Here is a 25,414-nt window from a genome sequence, read left to right on the forward strand (position 1 = left end):
AAATGATCGCATATCTGTGGTCATAACTCACAGCCATCGGGGCTACTGATGGAAGCTGACACCTAATGTCTCTGTCCCCGGCTGTGTGTGTGTGTGTGTGTGTGTGTGTGTGTGTGTGTGTGTGTGTGTGTGTGTGTATGAACCCGAACAGTAAGATGCATTTACATTTTTCACAGTCCAGATGTTTAGAAGTAAGACCCATGCTGTCAGAATAAGGCTTTGAGATGTTTTCATCTTTATTAAATGTATATAAAATGAGAAGGCGCTTTAGTTTTTACTCCACAGTACAGTAGTAAATACACATAGAACAACAGAAACATATTTCAGACTCTCGCCTCTTGAGGAACACAGTGGTATTAGGAGACAGTATCAGGCTGCTGCTAGCTCGTTAGCATACCTACTTCAGAAAGTATCTCTGCATCACAACACATGGGCATCTTCATAATGTCAAAACTGAACTGTTTTTTTCACATTCTGTTCATAATTTTAGTTTGGCATAATTTTAGATTTTTAAACAAAAAATCACACATGAAAATCAACAAACTTGTATATGACTTCAAATGCATGTTCAAGTGTAGTGGGAAATTTGATGAGGAACTTAAAACTGAAATCATAACATACAAAGGTTACCTTCAGAAGATGAAGGGTAATAATTTGACTTTCCCCAAACTTCTTCCCATCTTATCGAAGTACACCTCAGTGTACGGGGGACACAACCTATTCTAAACTATTCCTGGAACTTTTTATGCCAAACAACCTGAAATACAGCTCCAGCTCAACCTTTCAATTGCTTTAGGCTTTTAAGGGCTGTTCGCACCAGTGAGTCGAGCAGTCACAGTATTGACCCGGCCAATTACTCTATATCATAGTCAGCATTACTCTGCGTATCTGAATCTGTTTTTCTTTTCTTTTTCTCTTTTTATTCAACTGCAGATACAATAAGATAATTTTTTTGGGCTCTGACACAGCATGTAATCTACAAAGTCACTAGTAACTAAAGTGTTCCACCAATTGTAGTGGAGTAAAAGTGTAATGTTTTCCTTGAACATGTAGTGGAGTGGAAGTATAACGTAGCAGACAGTGGAAATTCTCAAGTAAATTGCAATTACCTCGAAATTGAACTTTTGTACAAAATACAGCACTTGAGTAAATGTACTTAGTTACATCCCACCACTGACTATATAAATCATCCAGGTTGTGGTCAGCCTTTCAGACATGAGGATCTATCAAGTATTCACCTGTACATGATTACACATTAAAAACAAAACAACAGGATTAAACTTATTAGACAGAGACAGCATTCATGTCAAGTACGTTTTACATTGTGCATAAGATCACTTAAGTAAATAAGTTCTGTAGAAAACAAAACGTATGGTTGAGTTCATAGGCTCAATCCAGCTCAAACACCATTTACTGAAAATAAAACAGGACATCTACAGAGAGACACGCCCCAAAACAGCATGCATCAGTGACAGAAGGTGTTCTGTATTATTCCAGGGTAGTTCTCTGCCTGAACATTTCTCCCCCCAAAAAAAACCTCAGAGCGCTGCTGTGTGCCGTGTCCGACTGAGGCTTTCCTTTCAGTTCAGTCCAGGTTATTCCAGTTCAGATCAGTTCAGCATGATTCCCTTTAATTCAGTTTGCTTCACCTGGAAACGGCTCACACTGCTGACAGGAAGCTCTCGTGGACCCTCCGTCTGTTGTAGTCCGACTGGCTCGATGTTACACCATCAGCATCACCTGCAGGGAGACAGGGAAGAGTGGGTGCGTGTGTGTGTGTGTGTGTGTGTTGAGAGAAAGACATAAGAACAGACACAGCTCAGGTGTGTGTAAATGTGAAGCCCCTTCCTTTCTCTCTCTCTTCTAGTAATCAGACTACTGTAATATGAAAACCTCACATCTCTAGGAAGCCTGCTTTTGAGGAATACTGGGGTGAAAGTGATGTTTCCTTCGAGACTTTCTGTTAAAAAAAAAAGCAATTTGTGTGAACATAACATGGATTTTTTTAAATCATGGGCACATAAATAATTTTGAGTTTGACAGATGAGAGGAAAAAACAAACCAATGTAGATACTGTAGCGCAAAGCTGTCTGTCTAAGTCAAGTCAAACCAATGTGTTCACACACACACACACACACACTCAATCACACACACACATACAAAATTCAATCATGTCTCTGCTGCTGCCCGAGGGAAACACAGCGTGGAAGCCTCACTATAGTGGAAAATCACCTTTTCCATGTCATTTTACACAGCAGCACCTACACTGTACTACGCACACACACACACACACAGTCTGACTGCATTTACACGAGGAACCAAGAGATCAGATTTTTTATTTAACTCTTTGTGGTGCAGATCTCACACCGTCATGGCTGTTTCAACCAGAAGAGTCGGAGAGGAATGTGATCTTTATACAAGCGTGAAAGAAATCTATGCCTCACAGAGCTAATGTGAGCTTGTGACAATGGTCAGTTTGGAGCTGTGAGCTTTTTTTTGTGAATTTTGTATTCATCAACTTACTGCTGACAGTAATCTATTTATAAAAGACATATTTCTTGAGAACAGAATCCTCTTTAAATACTCAAATATGGATGTCATTTGTCTCCTTAATAATATTAGAATGGCTTTGACATCAGGTTTATTGACGCACACGTACTATAAGTGTTAACTGTGCTGATGTATTGTGATTGTAATTCCAAATGTTGGCATTTGATGTTTTTGGCAACTACAGCTATAATCAAATTTGTATTTTTCATGTGTGTCATACTTATGCAGTTCATGTCCTATTAACATTCACATAACATGTGTATGAGCTGACTTTCATGTCGAGAGGTGGGGGAGACGGCTGCCAGAGGAGAAGCCGCTGCGTGAAGTGTGTTAAATTACTGGATTCAGAAAAAAATTGCTTTGTTCTTGGCTACAAAAACAGGTATTTTAAGCCTAAACATGATGTATTCTGAGTCCTGACAAAGCGGTTCTGTGCCTTTACCTACCCAGACAAGAAGCACAGCGTTTTCACAACATAACATTGAAAACTGACCTTACAGAAACGTAAAGTTTCAACATATCTGCGGTACAAAAGGTACATCGCCAACATGTATTTGACGGTTGGGTTGCCCAGTGGAGGTACACAGTCATTTTAAGTGGAGTGTTACCAGGTAATGTCATCTTTAGCATATGAACCAAATCTCATTACTAGAACATACAGATTATTATCGAGGAGGCAGACAGATAATATGAACATGGAAACAGAATGTAATTTAGAAGTGATTTTAAAGGGATAGTTAGACGTTTGGTAACTACTCGCCCAGAATTAGATTAAAATATCAACACTATTCTTCCGGGAAGCACGTTAGGGTGACAATAAGTCTATAGGAGGTCACTGTGCCCAGTAAGAAATAGTATCTCACTGTGAGACCAGCATTAGAGGTGCTGCTCTTTGGACAGAGCCGGGCTAACTGTTTCCCCCCCGTGTTCAGTCTTTATATTGAGCTAAGATAACTAGCTTCTGGCTTTGGCATCATACAAACATGAAAGTTTATAAATCCTGTTGTCTAATCTTGGCAAGAATGCACAGAGAGGTATTTCCCAAAGTGTGGAACTATTCCTTTAATCTCAAAATCTTAACTCAGTCACAGTAGTGAATCAAATAAGGTACTAATGAGTGTCCTCCCACCTTTATATTTCAGGTCTCAAAGCAACTCGAAGTAACTAGGAGAGCCCTAAAGAGATCAAATTGTTTGCATCCGGAGTTTAGGAACGTTGCTCAAAACATCTGAATTGATCAGAGGGAGCAACATGATCTTTTTCCAGTTTTTCCAGCGTTTTTCAGGAAAAGGTAAAAGTCAGGTGACCCTTGTCCTTCGTAGCTGTAGTTACGAGACCTTCGTCGGCATTGTAACATCAGCGATGTTCATGATTTGGATAAGAGATGTAAACCACGTACACGACGTAACCTACGCTTCGTACGTGACACAAGTTAGATGCAGTAGGTTACTTTGAGGACTTCACACAGGACACAAACATGCTTGATGTGGATTGTGTTAAATGACATGCAAAAAAAAGCAGAGAAGGTGATAACACGCAGCATTCCTTCAATCATTGTAGTCGTTCATATGCCATTTTGTGAGACAAGATGCGAGACTAGGTAGAACGTTTTTTTTTTTTTTTTTAAAGAAAAAAAGACATGACAGAGTAAAGTAATCAACTTGGATTCAAAGCGTTTTCCATTAAACGTTTTCATTAATTTGTCATCCCTCCGTTCTGCCCGTGGAAGTGGTCGGCCGGTGGATCTACAGAAGACACAGTGTATTATTAACTGAGGAGATATGAAGCCGCGCTGAGTGGGGGTCTGCGGTGCGCTGCTAATGTTTTCAGCGGCCTGTGGTGTAATTCAAAGTGTCAGCGAGGAGGAAAATAACGTGTTGAGCATCTCGTCAAATCGCTCCGGCTTAAACGGCCTCTCTCTCCGGAGTGTGTTTAGGAAATTAAGGGCCAGGGATTTTTTTCATAATTGTCTATTTTATCATTTTATTACAGCTAGCTTGCCTCTGATGGGCTCCCTTTATGATTTATCAAATACAATTACTGCGTGACTTATTTCAGGGGCCTCTCCATTGCTGAGGACCGTTATTGTGTGTGTGTGAGAGAGAAAGAGAGAGAGAGTGTGTGTGCTTGTCTGTGTGTGTGTGTGCCAGCTCTGGTGTATTTAAATAGCATTAAGTAATTGGAAAAACAGGAAAGGAGGCAGAAAAGCTAAATTGTCTTTGTGGATTTAGAGCCCCATCCTCCTCCTCGTCCTCTCTGTGCGTAAATATATTCCAGAAGCCTCTATCTTAACGGCGAAATGAGAGGAAATCGTCTTTTAACTGATACATAGAAACTCATTTGAAATAGTTTCACTTTTCTGCCGCTTAGATATTTCTTCGGGAAAGGAGAAAAATGAGATAGAGCGAGGCAGACAGAAAGGGTCACAGGAAGAGAGGGAGAGAGAGAGAGAGAGAGGGGGAGAGAAGGAGGTTAATTCCATACCTTCCCCTCCTTGTTAATGAAGTGTAGGTGGCGTCCCGGTCAGTGCAGCTAATTGAACAGTGGAGATTACAGCAGCCGCTGCTCCTCTGTGAAAAGAAGGCCGTGTTCATTAGTCGTTGCCATATAATATTCATTCTCCGTAGAAATATGTAGATAGTAATCTATGCAAAGAGCCGCTGGGATGACTTTAAAGCTCTCAACATGTACTGTGGTAGCAATAACTCAAACAATTATCCTCTGAGAAATTACAGGCGTCGGGCCGCGGTCCTGCCCGTGTTCCTCAGCTTCAATCTCCATGCATTTATCAAATAGTGCATTTGTTCCCTGTTGCTGAATTATTTTATCTCTTACCACGCTCAAGGCTTAATGCACTTCCTCCAAACCACTGCACACCTCGAGCCATGTTGAAGAAGTCATGTGTGAACAGGGCCTTAGGTCAAGTCCAAATGTATCAACACACACCCACTGCTTATGCTCAGAAGAGTTATTGTTATTATGTTGTTCTGTGCGAACAAAAGTATTTCATGTGGGGATTATTTGTCAGTAAATGTTTGCTTCAGTGTATTTTTACGCACTCCTTGAAGTATCGTGCCCCGGTAGCTCAGCTGACAGAGTGAGCGCCTCATGTACAGAGGCTGTGTCGGGTTTGAGTCCGACCTGCGGCCCTCCTCTGCACGTCACCCCCCCCCTCTGTCGTCCCATTTCCTGCCATCTCTTATCAATTAAGGCCAAAAAAAAAAAAAAAAAAAAAAACTAAACAAAAAAGGAAAAGGTCTTTGGAAACAGGATAATTTGAAAAAAACCATCAAGTTTTTATGCTCTCTAGAGGTATTTTTGGCTTTTACAAAAAACGGGAGATGGAAAGACACTTTTTGAAATAAGTTTTGGCATGGTAAGAATGATTGATCAGCTGTTCCTGCTCTGAGAGACGATAATAATAATAGGAAGAAGAATGATATGATGCAAGGAATGATTCGAAATGAATCAAAGCACTACAATGTGAGAGAAAACAGGTGATATATTCAGATCTCAATAATAAAAAAGAAATAGATCATACATGGATCACACAGTTAGAAGATCAACAGCTTCATAATGTTTCTCTCTAGATTGTCAACTTTTGTCCTTTACACCTTTCTTCATATTCTCTCAAATCATTGTCTCTGCAGTCTCTATTGTCATTTGTATTATACTGTGTCCATATGGGAGTGATTGCAGGAAAAATTGCTCCAGTCTTTCCTGTTTGAGGCCCACTGAAGCGTTGATGACATAGAACCTAACAAAGTAGATTGGACCAGTAGTAGGAACCAGTAGTAAATAAATATAATCATGTGAATCGTTAAACTGTTTTTGCCAATTTGAAGGGACTAAGTGTGCAAACCTAGATTATATAATTAAGAGAAGCACCATTAACCTTTATAAATTGTGTCATTTCTGCCCCTGGAATTTGATGTTGTCTCATGAATTTAATTTTCATATTCACATCACGTCAACATTTGCTTTCATTTGTGGGGTTTACTTGCGGTTAAGTGCAGGCATGTAATAACGCCTGGGAGTCATTACAGCAAAATACTGACAAGCTGCGTCAACATTACATCTGCATCCATCTCCCTGGATTGTATCCTCCCTGTGTTGGTGCACAGGTTCTCTTACTTTGCTAAGACTGCCAACATTTTTTGAAATATATTTCAATGTCTGAGGTTTCTATTCAATTTAAAATGTGCTTCCCAACAGGTGGATGGGAGCGTGGACACAGTGAACGAGCAGCCGTGACGGTGACCCATTCATCTGGTTTCCTGATGCCGCGATACATCTCAGTAGAAACCCAGCATGTCTTTATCAGGACAAAAACAAAACTCCTCTCTGCTTCTGTCACTTTTCTAACCCCACCGAACCCTCCCCTCTCCCCTCCTTAACCCCCACTCCCCACCCCACCCCTCGGGTGCCCGTCCAGCTCAGTGGGACCCTCTCTCTCGCTCTCTCTCTCCCTCACCCTGTCTCTCTCTGCCTCTCTCGCCCCCTCCCTCAGGGCAGAAGTAAACCACGCCTTGAGGCCCTGCTCCCATTGTGTGTCCTCTGCTACTTCTGTTTGGGGCCTTTGTGTGCCGCTAATCAGCCGTGGGGCCATGCTCAGCCCCGAGTGTGTGTTTGCGTGTGTGTGTGTGTGTGCATGTGTGTGTGTGTGTGTGTGCGTGTGCGTGTCTGTGTGTGTGTGTGTGTGTGTGTCCCTTGCCCTCATTACGTAGCCACACTGGGAGGCCAGCATGGGAAGTTTCTGCTGCACTATATACCTCCCTCCATCCCTCCATCCCCCCTTCTTTCCTTCCCTCCCTCTAGCTGTCCATCACTCCCTTCCTCCCCCCTCTCATCTCACCACCCCAAGACCTAAAGCTGCACTGGCCATGATTTTTGAATAAAACTTCAACATTGTGAGCCTAAACCATAATACTAACTAAACTATAATAATCGCTGGGGTGAAAAATTAAGATTAAAATCTCTGCGTCTAATCAGCATGTAGTGAAAAATTTTGTGCCCGACTCTTCTCTCTTGTCGGACAGTAGGAAGGTGATTAGCGTACAGGATCGTTGGATTTAGTGCTGCAAAGAGTACAAGAAAGTCTGACCTGCGTATGGGTGAAGATATCGTGTTAAAACATTATTTTGGTACACGTGTAAAGTTACTCATATAGATAGTACTTGTGTATAAATCTAATAAAGTGTCTAAAGTACAGGTAGAAGTAACTTATACATACATGCATATATATGTATATATATATATACATATATACACATATATTTACATATGTATATATATATATACATATATATACATATGTATATATATATATATATATATATATATATATATATATATATATTTCTGATTACTGTAATCTCATTTAGAAATATAAACAAATGTGATTGCTGATAAATAAAACTACAATACATAAAAAATAGCCTAGTTTGACTCTGATGCAGCATACAATCTGCAAAATAACTAGAAACTGAATTTATTAAATACATGTAGTGCGTAAAATGCTATATTTGCATACAAAACGCAGTAAAAAGTAGCAGAAAATTGAAATACTCAAGTAAATTTCCTAAAAATTGTACTTGAAGGTGTAATTGATTCCATTCAGACTCTAAATGTGGCTACCTATCTATTGCACTCACATCACAACACTGCTGTTGTTTGAATCATCCGCCCCCTCAAGTGGTTGCAGTTGCTATACTAGCTAATGTTGCTATCACTAGCTAGCAAACGTTAACGTTTCTAATGCTATCAAATGTTAATGTTAGTTACACCAGTTAGCTAACTTTAGGTATAGTACAATTAGCTGGGCGCATACCGTAGAAATCAGCCATTCTTACATTTTTTTTTTCCACAAAGTGGCAACCAAAACTGTTGACTCTGATGGAACACAGACGCCCCGTGATACCTATGGTGTTATGCTAATGGTGGAAGTTGGTTGAAGGATAAACAAAACAATTATTTTGGACCTGTCAAACATTTAAAGTTATTGATTCACTATCATAATAATGTATTTTAGGAAAAGAGACACTTTCGTTTTGCACCTTTCGACAAGTATTATTTTTAAGAAATGATTTGTCGGTAACACCTGCTGCCAGTATGACATTTAAGTGCAGCGCTTGAGTAAATGTACTTTCCATTCGATTCCACACTGGTTGGATTGTTGGTTATTGAAATTCACAAAAGTAAACGTTGCGTCTTGTGACATTTCGAGCTGCCATTGTGTACTTGACCGGCAGAGCTTCTACAATAATATTAACTTGTAGAATATCCATACAGTTGTTATCATCCACCATTAACTGCTTGCTCAGAAATGCAGGATGAAATACTGTGAGAGCTCATCACCTCTACTTTCAGTGTGTCTTCACCTCCACATTGCATAATGTTGACAACTGATCACACTGTCTTTGCTGATGAAAGCATTCATGTGGCTGGAAGCAGTGGAAATCACTTGTCAGACTGATATTTCTAAGGTCAGAAATATATTGTCAAACTCTTCTTTCTGTATGTTTTACAGGTCAGATATTATGATCAATAAAACAATTGATCGAACATTAACCAAAATGTTATCTTAAAGGTCCAGTGTGTAGCATTTAGGGGGATTTAGGAGGATCTATTAGCTAAACTTGACTGTAATGCATAGTTATGTTTTACATTAGCATAAAGTCACCTGAAGCTAAGAATAGTAAAGAAAACAGCAAGTGAAGAAAAACTGAAAGATTCTGTCTCTGGCAATTTAATCACTTTCACAGTTTAAAACATGAAGAAGCTGGACTGAGTGAACTGTCCGTTGCTCTTTATTGCTCCCCTCTGTCACCCGCTGGGTGCCCCCTCGCCCTCCCGCTCCCCCCACCACCCCTCCTCCACTTCACCTCCTTCTCATCTGTCCATCCCTTCTTTTCACTCTCTCTCTCTGCAGCTTCCCCTCCTCCTTCTCACATACATGATGTATCACCTGTCCGTGTGTGTGTGTGTGTGTGTGTGTGTGTGTGCGCGTGTGTGTGTGTGTGTGTGCGTGTGTGTGTGTGTGTCTTGGTGCCCGATGGGGTTTTAGCCACTGGAGCTCTTTGACTTGAGGACAAGCGTTGTCTGTTCATCGCTCATCTAAACACACCCACAAACACACACACGCACGAGCACACACACACCACACACACACACGCCCTGTCTCTCTTTCTCTTCAGTCAACAGCTACACTCCTATCTCAAATTTCAGTGTGGGACTAAGAACATCTCTCTCTCTCAGTTATCACACACTGTGTTTACCCATCCTGAGTCCTCTTCTCTCGGCTTCATGTCATCCGGTTTGTCAACATAGTGACCCATATTGGTGTTACAGCGCATAACGAGGTTGTTACTTATGCGTATGACCATTTAGTCCTGAAGAAAGAGAGACAGTATGAGACTATATGACTAAGACTATATGAGGATGAAGAAATCTTCACTTTTTCTGTACATTTAAATTATCTCGCTATGCAAAATTTAATTGTGTCAATCCACAGGCAAATCTTTCAGCTGGTATTCCCCGTTGAAATAACTCAGTAAACTCTAGCATAATGCAGCGGAGGAAGTGTCACTTTCCATGAGTTAAATTGGAACCAGACATCTTCTCAGGTGGTTTCATTGTTGGCACCACTGTCACAAAGACAACTGGATTGTTTCCGTTTTTCCTCAGAGTAGCAACTACCAACAACACAGAACCAAACTCCACTTTATATATTCATTTAGTCGACAATGGAGACGAGAAGGCAGGTAGGAGTGGTGCCAGGCTGGCAGACTTACTGGGTCGCCAGTCAGGCGCCGGTCCAATTTGTAAGAATGTGGATATATGAGTGTCATTCCCATCTCATCAGATACTGACCCTTAGGTATTGTAGGTTTTGTTGGCCGATATCCTAAAGTGTTAATAACTGTGCCTCAAGTCGCGGATCGCATCCTTCGAAGGATGCGGTCTATGAAGGCGTGGCCTAGGTCCCTTGTGTTTTTTTAATAACTGTATTTTTAGCTATTCGAGTGACTTGAAACCCCATACTTACCTTTAAAAGTGTAGGAAAGACAAACCGACCCATCACCAGCACGCAATGAATATTGGGATCTGACGAAGGGTCCAATCCTCAGCTGCATTTGAAGGAGCCTTCAAAATGGGACAGCCTTGGCGCTGTGATGCAGTTGGTCTTCAAATGTAGCCTCAAAGGATGCGCCCCACTGAATTGAGACACAGCTTTGACGAGTTGGGAATGATACTCAAAAATCACCTTTCCTACAGCTTCTGCCTTTAAAGAGCTTTTGAGAGATGCAGCAGTTCCTCAGACAAAAACAAGGTCATAGACAAACACTTGAAAATAAGAAAAAAAATGCTTCTATGTGCATACCTGCACTGGAAATCCAACATGGAGCCGGGAAAGACTGACATCCCGAGATAATAACCTGCCCTGAGAACTATCGCTGTGAAGGATTTCCCGGCTAAACTGCCATGAGCTTAAAATATCTATTAAATCTCTTGAGTTTGGTGCAGGGAGGGCGACATGGGAACTCTAGTGAGTGTGTGAGTGTGTGAGTGTGACTCAGAGAGAGAAACAGATGATAATTAGTGGTGACTCAAGGCTTCCCTGACCATAATCCCCTAAACAATCTACACTCATACAGGTGTTCACTAAAACCAATTACCAACAGAGGAGGTGGAGACTAAAGTATTATTATGAGTATTCAATAACAGCTGAACCTCCTCTCTTTTTTTATTTTGCTTGGTAAATAATACAGTTATATATTACTGCCAACGAAGGGCAGGAAGGGCTGAGAAAAGGCCCTCGTTTCTGAGCACAGGGGATGTAAACATTAGCCATGCATCTACACTAGTATAGTGCATCTTTTTCACAGGTGTTTTGTGGAGCATGGTCAACTGAATTGCCAACGTGTAGCTCATGTAGCTCTGCCTCAGCGCATAGCTAATTAGCTCTGTAAGACTGTCGCTGCTACGCCTTTTGTATTTGCATGTGTATGTAACAGTCGATCCCGTATGTGTCAGTGTGTTACTGTGCGGGCCTGGTCCTCCGATCCCCTGTATGGTTAACAGACCACAGAGAACTGACGGGGCTTTTACAGCTTATTCAAATCAAGCCCATGTAACAGGTGAGCCTTCTGTTTAGCTTAGCTCACAGTGGGCTGAAAGCGAAGATCTAGTGTGTAACCTGATCACACCGATGTCATGATTCTGTGATAAAACTCAGGTCCGCGCCTGCTGCCACCTGGTGCGAGCTAGTTCGTCGCCAGTATCTTCCAAGCTTCAACCTACCACGCTTTAAAATGACAAGTTACCCTAACCTGATCACTATCGGTAGGAGCCTAAACAAGCTAGCACCGTCTCAACGTCAGGGTTACAAATGTTCCACCAAAACAAGTTCTCCCCTGATACCATTTTGGGGGGCCATCATCACTGCATCCTTGACTTTGCTTCACCCAAGCCAATTTTGATTAGTTTATAGATAAGTCAAGTGGGTCAAAACACCTCAGAGTGATAATGGGTTCATCGCAGAAAAACAAGAAAGTTATGTGCAGGTTTTTTTCTTTTTTGGTGTCAAAAGGGACAAATTCTTTGGATTTTAGCTCTACCATTCAAATTCAATCTCTATTATCTACTGCTAAGGCCAACACTTTGTTGTCAGGCTGCCACTGGGGCCTTGATGGCTTTTACCATGTTGGGTTCTAAACACTTAAAGATAACTTTTAAATATTTTACATGTTTTCACGAGTGCCGATTTGTTTGTTGGTTGGTTTGTCAGCAAGACTACACAAAAACTGCTGAACCCATTTCCATTAATCTTAGCTGGAGGACGGATCTCGGCCCAGAACAGACCCCATTAACTTCTGGTGGCGATCTGAATGAAGGGACGGGTCAAGGAAGTTATTCGCACTTTCCTTTGCAGAGCGAGGGATGATTTTAGGTTTTGTATTCAGGTGGCTGGTATCTATGCGTGAGTAATTTGATGCGGATCCAAATAGAAATCATTCTTCCACAACACAATGGAGATTAGGATTCCATCTGCATTGTTTTGTTGTCCTGGTGGTTGGCTGTTACAGATCTGGTGATCTTAAATTATGATTCAGCAGTTGAAGAATTTGGGCTTAGAATTCAGAGTGACATGGGGCACTTGAGGGCCTCAGCGGAGGTATGCACTCTACTCAGTGCCATTCTAGTTTTTGCAATGAGTCTGGGATTACCTATTTTCCCTGTCACTCGTATATCTCCAGCATGTTTGGTTGGAGAAACACTTTTGGCTCAGGAGTAAAGGGAGTTATGGCGAAGATGGTGGAGCAGGAGGAAGGTGAGCGGGACACAATGAAGTGAGCAGAAAGAGGAAAGAAGAAGGAGACTCGAGCCTCTTGCTTCATCCCCTCCAAACTTGTAATGGAGGTTTGATTAGCAAGCATGTAATGTACTTTACCCCCACGGACGGGCAGCGAGGGGGGAGGAGGGTGAAAAGAGGCGAGGGATGGAGGGAGAGGTATAGCAGGAAGGAGGAGGAGTGCATATAGGCTGCCCTCTCAGCAGGTCCCCTCATCTCCCCCCCTCACCCTCTTCCTCCACTTTATTCCTCAACTCCCTCAGACCAGGACACAAGCCCCCCCCCCCCCCCAACATAACCTCCTCTGCCTACACACACTAAAGCCTGAACGCCATCCCTCTGCCGCCTCCTCCTCCCCCCCCTATAGCGGCACCATGCTGTGTAAGCGGTGGGTGTGGGTGGGGTAGGATGGGGTTGGAGGTCAGGAGCAGGAAGAGGTTTTTTTTTTGTTTTTTTTCTTTCGGGTCGCCCGCCCCATTAATAAGCCGCACGTCTGCACGCAGGAAGTTGTTTGTGCACAGACACAATGCGAGTTTATTTGAATCCAGCAGGGAAAAGTCGGCCGCGTTGTCACTCAGCGGGTTTTAGGGTTAAAGGCTAAAGAAAATGTTGAGGTAGCATCCACCAGTGTGTTGCTTTTACTGGCAGAGAGACTCAGAAACCAAAAGTCATCAGGAAGGAAGAAAAGGACCACAAATGTATATATCTGAACGTCCACTTATTTCAACAAATGCTCCTGAAAATAAAGTTATCAAGTTTTTTTCATTTTATCTTCCTTTGTTTGTCTCTTTTTTTTACTTTCTGGAAGATGTTGAAGTTTTAAAAATTACGTTTTGTGACCATTCTGGATCGCATGCAAAGCATTATTTAACTTTTGCACAACTTTAAACACTCTAATTCCTTTGTTAAAGTATATCCCAACTCTGATGTCCCAAGGTACTTTAAATTATGGAGGAGAGATACAATCAAAATGCAGTTTCTTGCTGAAGTAAGCTCCTAGTTCGAAATACATCGGCAAGCCATGTTTCATCCGAGACAAAAGAAAAAACAGTTAATAGTCATTTAACCTTTTAAACATCACTGATAACCTACTGAACCCAAAGACCTCTGCTAAAAGTCAGACAAATCCCCTCAATCGTGATAAAAATTCGAATGAAACTTTGTCTTTAAACTTTATTTAATATACGGACAATGCGAGTTCCTCTCCATCCTCCCGTGCCTCCCACCACGCCAGATCAGTGTTTCTCTCTCCCCCTCCGCCTCGCTGTGCTGTCGGCTCAGGGTGTGAGCAGAACAACGTTAATGTGTGGAGACACCTGACAAGCCCGCTGGCCTTTAGGGCTCAGCCTAATCACTCTGGACCCAAACCCATCGGGAATTAAACCTGCAAAACCAAACAGTCACTGTGGGAGCTGGCTGGCATCTGTTGGGGCCACTCGAACGGCCGCCGAGGGACGGGATGATGCGCGCTGCTCACGGGTAAAAAAAAAGGGCGCTGTATTAGCAGCGTTAGAGATTAGATAGGAGAGATAACTTTCATTTTGTGGGGCTGAATGTGTTTTCCTAAAAAAAAAATTGAAGAGCATGAAAATCAGTACACTTGTGCATGGATCATGTCACTCTGATGCCATATGTAAATGGCAAGAGCCCAGTTTATTTGCATGTTGGCTGCAAGACTGACTATTATTTTGTTTTACAGAGCAAAAGCAACTTATACATCTTCTCCCTATAGGTACATGTATGTGTTTAACTGGGACACACAGTAAATCCGACAGCATGAAGGCCTCAGGGTTGAGTCCTGCACACATGCACAAACATATTAATGCACCATTGGGTTAAAAAAAATGTCCAGGAAATTATAATTCCGTATGACCAGGCAGAGTCTGATAAATGCAAGCTTACGACAACATAAAGGAGGTCTGACAGCCAGAGGCCAAGTGTCAGTCTGAAGATGTGGCTGTAATGTGTCTGAACGAACATTAAAGCCCCTTTTCCACCATTCAGAGTACAGTAGTGCGTTAACTTTTAAAATTAATGGGGATTTTCCAGTGTTTAAAGTACAGTAGCTTGTTAACTCCGGTATCTGTTAAGCCACGCAGGGCCCCTCTCCACTCTCTCCCTCTCTCCAGATGCCCTCATTAATTTTAGATTGGCTCTAAATGAGTCTCCTTCATCGTGGCCGAGGTTTTCTAAATTAGATTCATTTATATTTAAATTGTGAAACAGGCGTGGTTAATGAGAGAATCATTATTTTTGGGGTTATTTCAGATGGGCTGATAGCTGGGCAGCTCAGTGCTGTGCAAAGTGAAGCCACCAGAGGAGGCACACATGATGTGGAAAGCAGAGCGTTTGGGCTTTTTTTTTTGTCATTTTCCCTGGCTGACTCTGAAAATCACCTATGCAGAGGATTGTCTAAATGAAGGCACACTGTGGGAAAAGATGGATTGCTTGTCTGTAAGGCCATGTGATGAGTTTAAATCAGCAATAGGGGGGAAAAAAGTTAATGAGGGAGCCTATGAATGGTTTGTGTATGACCCATTTAATGCCAGTCTCTGTCTCGATTTAAAAATAAAACTCTTCATACATTTACATTTTTTTTGTATTTTCTCCATCTTGTGTTAAAAGCGAGAATATGCTAAGTGGGATCTTCCCGACTGTCAAATACGCACAACATCATTTGTTTGTTTCCTTTGTTAACACCCAATTAAACGCTCTTAAATCTAATGTGCCACTTTCAACACATCCGTGCGGTTTTCAGCAGCACATGTGCCAAAAAGCGCATTACAAGACACACATGTTGACTTAACAGGTGTCTCCATCGACACGTGACGTCCCAACAAAGCAGCAGGAAGCCTCTCGACCTAAACTGCTAAAATCGGAGTGTCGAAAATGTCACATCCGAGGAAAAGAGGACGTGAGGTGGAACAACGGAGCTTCCCCGGCGCCCCCATGAACCCGTCCGTCCTTCTCATAAAAAAACACAAATCACACAGCGCTTTACAGCTGTACGCCTCCTTACGAGGCGTCTCACAGCTATCAGCGTCCTATAGCAACCCCCAGCTTCTCCCCGCCAGGAATTCGACTGTTAGGAATCTAAGTGCCAGGCGTTTAAAACCTGAGGAATGCTATTGTTCTGGTCACAGCTGCACTAGCACTGGCCTGGCTACCGCTGCCACTGTGTGTGTGAGCGAGGGGTTGGGGGTGCGGGGGAGAGGGGAGGTGGAGGAAGGAGGGCAGGAGGAGTCGAAGGTGTGAAAAAGGCAATTTTATGTGTTTCCAGTGCTCTGCGGTCTCATGACAAAGCAGCACATAGTTGACAGCGAGTTGACACATTCCTCAGGCCTGGACGGCAACAAAGATCTCTCCTCCCTCTCACTCCGTCTCTCTTCTCTGCCATCTTCCTCCAGCATCACGCTGCACGTCCCACATTATGTCTCCATGTCTCTCTCTTTAAATCCGATACATGTACACAACACGCACGCTCAGAGCTGATGAAAACAATGACGATTGTATATGCAGGATAAGAGAGGAGGATTTAACCCACAGCAAGTCCGGTGAGTGTAGATATGTTCATCTTAAACGAGGATGGAGCTCTGTCATTGAAAATATATATTAAATGAAAAGAGCTTCACAGTAAAACGGCGTTGCAGCATTCTCCTAAGCAACCGAAGAAGATGAAGACTTGTTTTAAAATGAACTTAAATTTGCTCCACGTAGCTTGTCTGGTGTAACTCAAGTCCCCAAAGTCCCAAATGTCAAATTGTTTTGAAAAGACGTTATTCAATTTGCAGTCGAGGTTGAGCGACTCCCTTCACACAGACGAGCGTGCCCTGATGCTTTTAGCTTAGCAGCCACAGTGAAAGTTCTGGCATAAAAGGGGTGTAAATGACGCCTCTAACCCTTTCTTTATTTCATGTTTTTCATCAGCTCCGTTGTTCCATTTGAAACAAGTCCTCATCTGCTACAGTTGTTAAGCAGAATGCTGCTATCCTATTATGCTGCGAAGCTCCAGAAATGTTTTGCCGACAACAACACATCGGCATTGGGTCGGGTTAGATAATGGCTGAATTTTCAGTTTTGGGTGAACTGTTTCTTTAAAATACATTTCAGTAAGTACTGATGGGATGGTGGGTGACAAAATGTGTTGGAATCAGATTGAGATATTTACTGCTGCATACATACGCAAACATCTTTCAAATGTATTTACTTTGCTGTGTTACAGCTTTCATGCAAAGATGCAGTCCATGGAGAAGTCTCAGTTTTGCACTTACTGTACTTCAGACTACAAATACACTTCTGTCACACGATAAGAACTGGACTACAGTGTACAGGACAGTGCTAAGAAGACACAGTGAAAACCTAAAAATAAAACAGTGAGATTATATTTCGTTTGGTCAAACCACATCTTTTAGTTTACCCTATGTTTCTAAAATATTGTTTTCTATGTGTTACATAGCCTACTGTAAATAAACTTTGGCTGATTATGGCTTATTTTACTATTTGGGTTATAAACCAGCATATATATGTTGGTTCCCCTCTGCCTCCACAGCCTTCCATGATCATTTTGATGTTTATGTCCTTTGTGCGAAAAAAACATTTAATGTCCTCTAAATGACACTTGCTGAGTAGTATAATTCCCTTTTGACATACCACCAAACCACTGCTCCCTGTGCACATGCAACATACAGGGAAGGTGTTGTTGACTCACAGGACCCCCAGCTCTTGTATTTACTATATATCTGTTTTCTATATGACACATGCACCAGGAGAGGAAGCAGAAGCAACAGTAGAGAGGTGGCAGGGCTCCCCCCTCTCTCTCTCTATCTATCTCTCTCTCCCTCCCTCTCTCTCTCTCTCTCTCTCTCTCTCTCTTTCTCTCTTTCTTTCTAGTAATTACCATCCAGCTGCTTGGAGGAACAATGCTTGGCTCTCTTCCAGACGGCTGACTTCATACACTCTGTGCCACGCTCAATTTGGAGCGCAGCGGAAGCTGGGCATGACTGGCACCCTCCAGGGCATTGCTGTGTCTCTCTATGGGACTCACTGTGTGTGTGTGTGTGTGTGTGTGTGTGTGTGTGTGCGTGTGTGCGTGTGTGTGCGTGTGTGTGCATGTGTCATAAACCTACCAGTTCCTATTTGCCATCCGGTTCATGCTTTGTCCTGGTGTCTTGATCGTGTCTTCGCTCTTCTGTTACGTCACTGGAAAACAAGGAAAAATGGAAAGAATTAACAAAACGTGATGATCGGCGACAGTTTGCTTTTACAGTGCAATTTCTCCGGTTCGTTTGCAGTATTTAGGTGAAGATCAGAATCAGAGCATCACGTTCAGTGAAAAAAAAAAAAAAAAAACTGAAAAAGAGGATTGCCACATACAGAAGATCAGACTTGTTTGGCAGGTGATCAGCAATGTTTGAAATAAACACAGAAATCACCACATAATTATCTTTTCAATGTATTAAGTAGAGCTGATTCGGTTGAATTAACAGGAGGCAGATTTATAAAACACTCAGCCTTGGTGAGAAGCTGCTGAGACTAAAAAGGTCTCAGTTCACAGTGAAGTCCTTGCACACCCACAACAGTTCCCACTGCTTCCTGATACAAAGTTGTGTTACCAGGCAACAAGTGCCATTCAGGCTAGTAACTCACTGACTCTCTTCCTGAAATAATGCTCTGAAATAAAGTTGCAGAAAGTTAAAGCTGACTGTGTGGTGTTGTGTTGGACTGATGTGACTCTTTGGCTAAAACTAATGTAGCAGCAAATCTACGAGCAGCTATTATACGGGTCAAAGGAAGATATTGTTGCCCCACATGCATACGTGTGTGTGTGTGTGTGTGTGTGTGTTTGTGTGTTTGTGTGCGTGTGCGTGTGCGTGTGTGTGCACTGTACCCCCTCCCACCCCACTCCAAACTTGGCTGAATAGGGTGCAGCTCGACCCGGCTCTTCCTCCCGCAGCACAATGAGGACCTGTTTGGGTCCAGTATGCCCAGTAACCCCAGTACTACTGCCCAAAAAAAAAAAGCAACACAAACAAACACACACATGCACACACTATCTGCCCCGGTCTGTCCCCTACTGTTTTGGACAGAGGGGCATTTAAAAAGCAGAGACAAACAGCAACAGTTGCTAATTGTTGTGTAACAGTTGGACAAGGAGATGGCTGCAGCATTAAAACTGAAAGCCTTACAGTTCTCTCCGACGGTCACACCACCCAGCTGACATGACGCTGTTTTACACGACAATATACATGAGTGCCAGCGCTCATATTTTATTCACACACCACATTCTTTTTTTAATGCATTCAGGCTATTTGCTATTAAAACTATATTTATTTCTTGTAAACTCCTCAAAGAGACAGAATATCTTGAGATCTAACCACACTGTTATTTTTTATTATTTGTGTTACGTAATCATAACATAGCAATTAGGGATACTTATTCTATGGCATTAAAATGCTTAACATTAAAATTGCACCCTCAGTGAGCATTGAGAAGTTTTTCAATGTGCAATAAGTGCTTTTTCATCCACGTTCTTTTAAGCGCTTTTAAATTTGTGTATATAAACAGAGCAGGAACGGTGAAAATCCATACGACAAGATATACAGGAGTTTTTAAGCTTGGCCTGAGTGGAAGCGTCGTCGCATTGATGGAAACAAAATGTGGCAAAGTGCAATGGAAAGAGACTCAGCAAAGAAATCATGAAGTGAGTGCATGAAATATGGTAGCAGCATACTAAACCATCTAATCTGTGTGGACTTTAAATCAATACATCAAAAAAAGATAAATGCCATTATTTCTATCATGATTTGTAGATTGATAGATAGATCTTTGCGTCGTCTCGTTGTAACCTCTTCTTCCGCGAAACTTATGTGGCACCCGGCTGGAGGATGAACGCCGTCTTTCTGGATGTGCTCAACTCCTAGATAACATGAGTGGATGTAAACATGCTTTCATTTCCACTTTTATTTTCAGCTGATTTGCTGTAAATTTGGTTACAACTACTGTTATATTTGAATTCAAACCTGACTGGTGCCAATAGTTTTTCAAGATGTACAACAAGGAATTTTTAACTGGTTATGAAACAATACATATGCAAGTGGGACCATCAGCGAGAAGACTGGCTATCTTCTTTATAATTATTTTCAATGTTTGTCACTGGGAGGTGTTCCAACTTCTCTGGGTAAAACAAGTCATCAAATACCAACTTTTTTTTTATTGTGGGGTGCTGAGGATGAATTGATGAGTCTCACAGCCTGAGGAAAGAAGCTGCACTGTAGCCCGCCGATACGGCGCTAAGACAAAGTCTGCTCTGTTTCACTCTCCTCATATTACAGTTATTAATCTTTCATGGCCACAAATAGATACATGACCTCATTGCCATGCATCCTGCGAGCAGCTGTGTTTAGAGATGAAAAATAGAACTAAAAATATGTTTCCTCTTTCTTTCACTCCCTTCCAAAACAAATGCACACACTAGCCAGATGAAGATCTTATGGACGGCAGGCGGTTTGTTGTCGTACTGACAGAATCAACACAAAAATTACAGTTCCTTGTAGCTGCTTTAAAATGGCTCTTACAATATCAGTAGATATGGCATTATCATATGATGATCAATAAAATGTTGGTAGTAATATGTTAAAGTAAGACTAACTATATGTTCATCCCAGCCTCGTCCACAGTGTCATTTTTGTATCTGTGAATAATGGGACGCTGCTTCATGCTTTGGCACCAATGTTGGTGGTTGGTTTGTCGAACAGGATAACACAGAAAATACAGAACGGACTTCCCCGAATCTTTGATGGAGGATGAGTCTCAGCCCAGAACAGACCCCATTAACTTTTGGTGCCGATCGGGACGGATCCAGAAATCCTTGTTTTCTTTCTGGCTCGGTCCAGTAAAGTGCTTTAACTTATTTTTTGTTCATTTTTCAGGGAATGATGTGTGTATCTTAAAAAAAATCAGGGCGTATTTAGGTGGCTGGTATCTTCGAATGAGGACAATTTAATGTGGATCCAAATAAAAATCAATTATTGGAGATGATGATTCCATCTGTGTTGTTTTGTTTTGTCCTTGTGGTGGCTGTTACAGATCTTGATAAGCTTAAATTATAGTTAAGAAGTCATTTGTGGTTAGGCTTGATTGGATTAAAGGGGGACTGTTGGGCCCAGGCGGGGGTATGCGCTCTCTTCTATTATGAACATCAATGCTTTGGAGACTTAGCTTAGGTAAATATGGTGTATATGTTATGTATGGTGAGGTCAGAAATCCTAAAAAGTGTTAGAAATGGTGTAAAACACAGGAATGGAGACGTATCGATATACTGTATAAGTGGCCGGTGAGGGTTAGGGGTTGAATTCCCATGTAGCTTAATGGGTACAGCAAGGTACTATTACTGCCAAGCCACTGGACTAGAAAATGTATAGGGTACAGTTACATAGCTAACTCAACCTAACAGGAGTGGCAGTGCTGGGAGAATGGTAATGGAAAGCCTGTGGGGAAGAGTGCCACCAGTATAAAAACATATCAAATATTGATATTTCTGTAATGAAACTGAATATTTTGCAGTTGCTTTCAGCGTCTATAAGCAGTCTTTTATATCGGCCTGATCTCACTTCCTGCGCCCAAAAGATAAGCATTTCCATCAAACGGCCCATGCTACGCTATCTAAACAGTCAAATCTGCATTAACGTCTGCATCAATACAGTCACAGTATATTCATATGAACTCCACCACGAAAACAATATCAGTAATGTCAATCCCCATTTGCAAGGCATGTATGTGAGGCTGGTGCCGCATGGCAGAGGGCCAGGTCAAAGTAAACAGAGGTGTGTTCCTGATTTGACTAATGGCTCACTGCTGTTACAGAGTTAATACAGAGACTTGGAGCAGTGTCCAACAAGTGGTTGTGTTTCAAAAGACTGCAGCAACTGACTGAATATCTTCATGACTCCAGCTTACATCTGTGTCAGCTTCACTCTAACTGAACCGAGCACTTGGTATTGAAGTGTTTAACAGTTGGTTTTGCTTTTCTTAAAAGTTTCTTTATAGGTATTTAATTTGACTTCCCAAAATCTACTTTAACTTTCATTAGGGGTACTTCACTTTGCAGTTGGTTAAAGTTTTCTAAATCTAGTTTTACAGCTGTATTTTACAGCTGAGTTCTATGGAGCCAGAATGGTGACTTTAAAATTTGGCATCCAAAAAGAAAATTGGCATTGAAAACAAAACCAGTACTGAAAAAGGAAACATTGTCATTGAAACATTTGTATTGAAAAAAGTTGTATTGGCATTGAAACAAGTATTGGCACTGAAAAAAGAAACTAATTAAAATAATTCAAATCCGAAAATCTTATCATTTTATTTTATTGGGAATTTTTTGTATTTTTCAGTGACAATCTTCAGATTTTTTCTTCATGTAACTTTTTTTTCAGTGACAGATTTTTTTACAATGTCAGTTTTTTTTTCAGTGTCACTGATTTTCAGTTTCAACTTTCTGTCACAGTTTTGGCGTCTAGAGGGAGGGGCCTGAGGGGAGGGGCAGGTAGAGCATGGTTTGCATATCATTTGAGAAGGTAATGGCAGCAGCCTGCGGGAAGGTGGGGCTGGACGGTCCAGCCACAATACCGTTATAGGATCCGTGTGCTGGCCGTTTCTGGCAACACAGAGTCCAACTACCTCTTGGACTTTTCTTCAAGGTCTCTCCTGATGTGTCCAAGTCTCTGTGTATCTGGTTCTGTCCCAGAGCTCCAGAGCTCCCGAGCTCCGGTCTCTATATGCATATGGAGTGTGGTAGTAGTACCGGGCCGCCGAGCATGGAGCATTAGCCCCAGTTAGCACAACAGTAGAACAGCCTGTTGTTCCGAGCCGGGGCTGCAGCGCCGACAGCAGCGCTCTGGTCCGCTCCCCAAGCTTGGAGAAAAGTCAGTCAGTTATGAAAATATGTGTCTATTACTTGATTACAGCCGTCTGTTGTACTTTACTATGAACCACAGTAGCACAATCATAGCTGACTTTACCCGCAACTGACTTGTTGAGTTTATTCGCTTCGACTCATAGGAGTCATTGTAGGAATAGTGATATTATTCACATGAACTGAGTTTATAGGGGAGCTCCGTTCTCCGGTCTCCGGTAGCGGTATGGTGGCACAGAGCTCGGGGAGCAGCCCAGAGCGCTGCAGTCGGCGCTGCAGCCCGGCGCCCTGGTACGCTGCAGCTCGGCGCCCCGGTACTACTACCACACTCCATACGCATATAGAGACCGAAGCTAGGGAGCTCCGGAACAGAACCAGATACACAGACACATCAGGAGAGAGCTTGAAGAAAAGTCCGCGAGGTAGTGTTGTCCAGAGACAACCAGCACACGGGCCCTAAAATGGTTTCCCGCCATTTCCCTTCCCGCAGGCTGCTGCCATTACCTTCTCAAATGATATGCAAACCACGCTCTACTTGCCCCTCCCCTCAGGCCCCTCCCTCTCGATGCCAAAACTGTGACAGAAAGATGAAACTGAAAATCAGTGACACTGAAAAAAAAACTGACATTGAAAAAAAAATCTGTCACTGAAAAAAAAGTGACATGAAGAAAAAATCTGAAGATCGTCATTGAAAAATACAAAAAAATCCTAATAAAATAAAATTATAAGATTTTCGGATTTGAATTATTTTAATTAGTTTCTTTTTTCAATGCCAATACTTGTTTCAATGCCAATACAACTGTTTTCAATACAAATGTTTCAATGACAATGTTTCCTTTTTCAGTACTGGTTTTGTTTTCAATGCCAATTCACTTTCCTGTTGTGTACTTGACAGTTGGAATTTGTTTCCAAAAGGTTCTTTATAGTTTTTTATTCACTTTCCTATATTTTAAAATTCATTAAGTTTTTTTCTGTATTTTCCGGCTGTATCTTACAGTTGGTTTGGGTTTCTAAATGGTACATTATAGCTAAATCTATTTTTCATAACGCTACTTATTTTTAAGTGGTTTAAGTTTTTTAGAGTTAAGTCCCATCTTATTTTATAGTTGGATTCAACCTAAATGTAAGTTACAGTTGCTTTCTGTTTCCTGGTTGGTTGAAGTTTCCAGCTGTATTTTACAGATGTGCTTACATCCTAAACAGTACTTTACATTACAATTAGTTTTATGGTACAGATGGTTTCTGTTTCCAAAATGAGCTTCGTGGTTGGTTTCATGTGGTTGCATTACACTTTACAGTTGATTTGGGTTTCCAGCAGTTGTTTTTACTTTCCTTTGTGTATTTTACACTTTTTCAGATTTACTGTCCTTATCACTACTTCTTTTCACACATGGTTTCAGTTTTCTAGAGTTTAGTTTTCAGCTGTTTTTACAGTTGGATTGAATGTCATTAATCTAATTAACAGTTTGATTCTGTTCCAAAAGGCACTTAAGTTGATATTAATTTTATAAAACGGTTATTTTTTATAGTTGGTTGAAGTTTAGCTGTATTTTACAGTTGGGTTTACTTTGTGGAATAGAACATTATGCATACACCAGATAACCTTGATGTAGGACAGTATAAATAAACTAAAGAGAAAGATGATGATCATGATGACCAATCATACGTTTTTCACAGTGTACAATACTATTATACATTTGAGTGGATGTGTATGTGTGTTAATCATTTCTGTGTATCTGTGTGTGTGAGGTTGTGTGCCTGTGTGTGTGTGTGTGTGTGTGTGTGTGTGTGTGTGTGTGTGTGTGTGTGTGTGTGTGTTATTGGCAGTGGGCCCCCAGGCAGGGCCCCCCACAGTGTCCTGGGGGATTGTGGGTAGTTGGGAGAGGGTTTGGATTCTGGCTTTGTTTGTCTCTGTGTGCTGACATCACTGTGCTGATGGCACCAAATCCCCCGTTCTACTGCACGCAGCACTTTCTATACAAAACACCAACACACACACACACATACATACACACACACACACACACACACACACCAACACACATGGTACAAGTAATGCCAACTTGGCCAAAAAAAAGCTCTTTCTCTTTTAAACACACGTGCAGACTTCCATGTATGCATATATGGATACACTCCACTAACACGCACACACACACACGCACACACACACAAACACACACACACACACACCTGACAGGCTGATCATCATATCTGTTGCTATATTTGGCACCCCGCATTAAAAGCAATTGACAAATGTACTCTTTTAAATAGACATTCAACACTGTCTTTTACCTGTTGATGAATGTTTATGACCCACTGACGCCTTCTCTTTTCAACATCAACAACTAGAAGCTCAGTTTATCGCTAAATTATGATTTCATTTCAGTTTGGAGATTAGCTGAGAGTCCAAAATACCTTCATTTATGTATAGTTTTGATGTTCATGGTACACTGTAACAATTATTACAGCATTGATGACATCACAACTTCTTGTGTGCTTTAAACATTGTAACATCACCATATACATTTATACGAACATATGTTTTAATATATATTAGATCAGATTGTTTCAGTGCTTCATCTTCTCCTTAGACCTGCAGTATTT

General features: G+C 41.6%; 1 protein-coding gene across 7 annotated transcripts in view; it reads right to left on the bottom strand.

Moving 5' to 3' along the window:
* Positions 1-212: 212 nt before the first annotated feature.
* The window catches only part of sox2 (SRY-box transcription factor 2), a 96,594-nt gene continuing 71,392 nt past the window's right edge, over positions 213-25,414 (bottom strand). For 3 of the 7 annotated variants that reach the window (XR_003985952.1, XR_003985950.1, XM_030433357.1), the window contains 3 exons: positions 18,030-18,102; positions 5,035-5,120; positions 213-1,740 (listed from right to left, as the gene is read on the bottom strand). The gene's annotated coding sequence lies outside the window, so the exon portion shown is untranslated. Of the gene's footprint in view, positions 1,741-1,898; positions 1,961-5,034; positions 5,121-18,029; positions 18,103-18,276; positions 18,408-25,414 lie in introns of those variants that run through there. The other 4 variants (XR_003985951.1, XM_030433359.1, XR_003985953.1 and 1 more) reach the window with 3 other exon arrangements.

The sequence above is a fragment of the Sparus aurata genome, chromosome 11 (genome assembly GCF_900880675.1).
Source record: "Sparus aurata chromosome 11, fSpaAur1.1, whole genome shotgun sequence".
Classification (NCBI taxonomy): Eukaryota; Metazoa; Chordata; class Actinopteri; order Spariformes; family Sparidae; genus Sparus; species Sparus aurata.